Source organism: Lolium rigidum, chromosome 6 (assembly GCF_022539505.1).
Source record: "Lolium rigidum isolate FL_2022 chromosome 6, APGP_CSIRO_Lrig_0.1, whole genome shotgun sequence".
NCBI classification, from domain to species: domain Eukaryota; kingdom Viridiplantae; phylum Streptophyta; class Magnoliopsida; order Poales; family Poaceae; genus Lolium; species Lolium rigidum.
In genome coordinates this window covers 273,804,584-273,809,176 of record NC_061513.1, presented here as the reverse complement: position 1 = coordinate 273,809,176, position 4,593 = coordinate 273,804,584, and positions in this window count along the sequence as shown.

Here is a 4,593-nt window from a genome sequence, read left to right as displayed (position 1 = left end):
TTGGCCAGACTTGGTGGAGTTCGACAGATGAAGAAGGAGTTGACGACGTCTATGCGAGCTAGGAACGTCTTCCCAGTCAGTTGCCTGTAGGGTTATGGCATGACTTGGACCATGCGAACGCTTTCGTCTGAAGTATTTCCGCTGTGTGATTGTTGATCTCCTGCCATTGCGGCTCTTATGTAAGTATTGGTCATGTGACCTGTGGTAATCTTTTTATTCGGTACTGTAATGGATGATGTATTTGATACCAGTTCGGTTATGCTTTCACGACACACTGATCATGGGATCGTGAATGTGTATGCATAACGGGTGTTTCGGACAGCTAGTCCGAGGACCCACAACTATGACGCCAAAGAGGCTAATGACGTAAAAGAAGCCGGAGGAGGTCATCAGCTCCCGATTAAAGACAATGCCAGTGTCATCTGGAGCCAAAGTAGCTTTATAAAGTAGCTTAGCTCACCAAAGTTGCCATTAGGGTTTCTTCCCTTGTAAGCCACCCTCTTCCCTATATAAGGAGAGGGGGCACCCCTGCGCGGGGAGGATTCACGTTCTCTGGACGATGAACAGTAGGATAGAGGTGCTCACCTTGTAGTCCGTACCATCTTCAACCTCTAGCCATTTTGGCCAAGTTCATCAATACAAGATCTCGAGTTCACCGCTCTTTCCCCCTTAACCTTCCCCTCACCCAGATCCCCTTGCGTACATCCGGCCCCAACTTAAGCCATCCCATGACATTTGTCTTGACTCCACCACGACAGTTGGCGCCCACCATGGGGCCAGCAGATGCGCTTGCTGGGGTTCATATCCGGGTGGGTCTTCTCACTGTCTATTGGAGAAAGCGCCGAGCGTCAGGCGAATCCCGGTGCCTCTGTAGAAGATGGGTTATCCTTTTGACCAGAGTCTACTCCTCCATTCCATATTACTACGGTGTGATTAATATACAAAATCAAATGATATGATAGGATATTGTATCATGTACTAATAATATCATTTTAAAATTTTAAATAATAATACTATATTTTTATAGAATTGGTTAAATTTGATAAAGTTTGACCTTGACCAAACCTTACATGGAGTTATATGAAATAGAGAGTACAACACACCGCCACTGCGAGACAATAAATTCCGAATTTTGCAAAATATGCTAGTAGCCTCCGAAAGAATCTTAGGGTAGTGAAACCTAGTCAAAGTTAAGATTGAGGGGGGGTTTTATAGAATTTCACTAGAATTTCACTAGATTAGTCTGATGAGACAATTGAACAGAAATTGTAGGAAGTTGGATGAACTAGAGAGCATAGACAAATTAAACGAGCTTGGCTTCAATCAACAATGTAATGGGATCCCACCCCTGCAATCGCTTGACAGCCTCGATCAGGTGAAGTAGTGAGGTGGTTAATCTGATGGATAGGGTCCGTCCTGCAGTGAATGAAGCAAACGGAATGAATTGGATATTCAGATTGATGGAAGCATTCATGCCGATGAACAGATCTGGTAGCAGCAAGCAAAGCCAGTAGTACAGTACCTCGGAGATGTAGGCGTCTTCGTCGGCCATTTCGGCGGTTTCGGCGACCTCCTTGGGGTCGAGGAAGGTGGAGATGACGGCGACAGCGGCGTCGATGTGCTTGACGGCGAGGCTGGCGAGGGAGCACGCGCGGTGGAGGTAGCTGAGCGCCTGGTCCGGGTCCTTGCTGCTGGCCACCTGAGGGGGCTCCCAAGTGTTGGCGGCGGCGGCGGGGCCGTCGGCCGGGTCCAGGGTACGGCTGAACATGCGGGGGCGGGTCCTGGGGACGTCGGGGTCCGGGGGCGCCATGCCGGCGAGGCGGGTCTTGAAGATGTGGTCGGTGGCGGCGGCGAGCGTGTCGTCCGCGTAGCCGACCATGCGGTCGTCCGGCTTGCCGCCGGCGGCGGCGGCGGCGGGCGGGCGGACGCCGACGAGGAACTCGACGCAGCGCGGGACGTGGTAGCGCAGGGCGAGGTTGACGGCGTAGTAGGCGACCTCGAGGCGGGCGAAGGCGTCGGTCTGCGTGGTCGGGCGCGGGCGGAGGCGGTGCGCGCGCGAAGAGCGTCTCGTAGAGCTGCTCGTCGGGGACGAAGGCGAAGGCGGGGTCGCAGAAGGAGAGGTCGGCGTCGTTGTCGTAGGCGAGCGCGAGGCAGCCGGTGAGGTACCCGGCGCCGTGCGTGAGGCCCGTGGAGTAGACCTTGAAGAGGTCGGCGGCGAGGTCCTGGACGGAGACGGACCCGGGGCTCCGCTGCAGGCGGCGGCGGAGCTGCAGGAGGCGGTCGCGCTGGGCCCGGACGTTCTTGGCGGCGAACATGGCCGGCATGAGGATGCACTCGAGGGCCCTCTTGCCCACCTCTCCCTCCATGGCCGCCGCCGCCGTCGCCTGGTCTCTCTGATCGTGAGTTGTTCTGAAGGAGGTGGGAAAATGGATGGGACACGTGATCGATGCTGCAGGCGATGGGGTCTGCAGAATGGGCCCACTGCCTTCTTTTGACGGGTGCGGCGTGGAGGTGGAGGAGGCGCAGCGCGAGCGTCCTGCTGCCAAGCCTCCATTTTGACCAGAGTCAACTCCTCACAGAGTAATTGCTTGAGTGCAGCTACCCTACCCTTATTACAACGGATGAGAGTTGATTAAAAACTGAGGGGAATACTGTTCCGTGAGAAACGCAGCCCACACGAGAGATTTACACAATTAGTAGTTCTAGTAAATTTTTACTAGTAACTTTCCTTGTGTTTGATATGTGTGTAGGTATTCTAAACATTTATAAACAAAGCACAAGAAAATAAGCTAAAGGAAGCTAACATGGTCGAGTTACAGGTACCAAGGCTTTGCCATTTCAAGAGTGGAAAGGAGTATTATTTTCATCACAAGATAATAATGATCGAAATCAATGGTGTTGTACCCCTCATTGATCAGTGACAATAACGAGATTGTACCACGTGTTTTGGTCGCGAAAACGCTCAGATTTGACAAGATTCTCCAGGAATTTCATCCCTGTTTGTTCCTATATTTTCTTAGGTGCTAAGTTCAGTTGGGGACTATTGGAGACCCCTCCTAATCCTATATAAAGGAGGTGGAGCCACCACAAGTGAACAACTTCATCACAGCTTTGCACACGGTGGATGGAAGAAATGTTAACCGGGACAAGATAGGGAAAACATAGCATCTCCAAACTTTCCAGTTTTGCTGCAATTCGAAACGGTCGTCCAATATGATATGGAAATGGCAACCCTAGTAGATTTTATCGGCAATGAAGCGAGGATAGACAAATTAAACGAAGCAGCATGCAGATTTCCCTCAAAAAACGATACTAGTAGCATGCAGCAGATTAGTCTAAGACAATTGGACAGAAATTGTATGAAGTTGGATGAACTAGAGAGCATAGACAAATTAAACGAGCTTGGCTTCAATCAACAGTGTAATGGGATCCCACCCCTGCAATTGCTTGACAGCCTCGATCAGGTGAAGTAGTGGAGCTCGAAGTAGTGAGCTGGTTAATCTGATGGATAGGGTCCGTCCTGCAGTGAATCAAGTGAAGAGAATGAATTGGATATTCAGATTGATGGAAGCATTCATGCCGGTGAACAGATCTGGTAGCAGCAGTGAATCCAGTACGTACCTCAGAGATGTATGCGTCTTCGTCGGCCATCTCGGCGGTTTCGGCGACGTCCTTGGGGTCGAGGAAGGTGGAGATGACGGCGACGGCGGCGTCGATGTGCTTGACGGCGAGGCTGGCGAGGGAGCACGCGCGGTGGAGGTAGCTGAGCGCCTGGTCCGGGTCGTTGCTGCTGGCCACCTGAGGGGGCTCCCAAGTGTTGGCGGCGGCGGCTGCGGGGGCGTCGGCCGGGTCCAGGGTACGGTTGAACATGCGGGGGCGGGTCCTGGGGACGTCGGGGTCCGGGGGCGCCATGCCGGCGAGGCGGGTCTTGAAGATGTGGTCGGTGGCGGCGGCGAGCGTGTCGTCCGCGTAGCCGACCATGCGGTCGTCCGGCTTGCCGCCGGCGGCGGCGGCGGAGGGCGGGCGGACGCCGACGAGGAACTCGACGCAGCGCGGGACGTGGTAGCGCAGGGCGAGGTTGACGGCGTAGTAGGCGACCTCGAGGCGGGCGAAGGCGTCGGTCTGGGTGGTGGGGCGCGGGCGGAGGCGGTGCGCGAAGAGCGTGTCGTATAGCTGCTCGTCGGGGACGAAGGCGAAGGCGGGGTCGCAGAAGGAGAGGTCGGCGTCGTTGTCGTAGGCGAGCGCGAGGCAGCCGGTGAGGTACCTGGCGCCGTGCGTGAGGCCCGTGGAGTAGACCTTGAAGAGGTCGGCGGCGAGGTCCTGGGCGGAGACGGACCCGGGGCTCCGCTGCAGGCGGCGGCGGAGCTGCAGGAGGCGGTCGCGCTGGGCCCGGACGTTCTTGGCGGCGAACATGGCCGGCATGAGGATGCACTCGAGGGCCCTCTTCCCCACCTCTCCGTCCATGGCCGCCGCCGCCGCCTGGTCTCTCTGATCGTGAGTTGTTCTGAAGGAGGTGGAGAAAATGGATAGGACACGTGATGCTGCAGGCGATGGGGTCTGCATAATGGGCGCACTGCCTTCTTTTGACGGGTG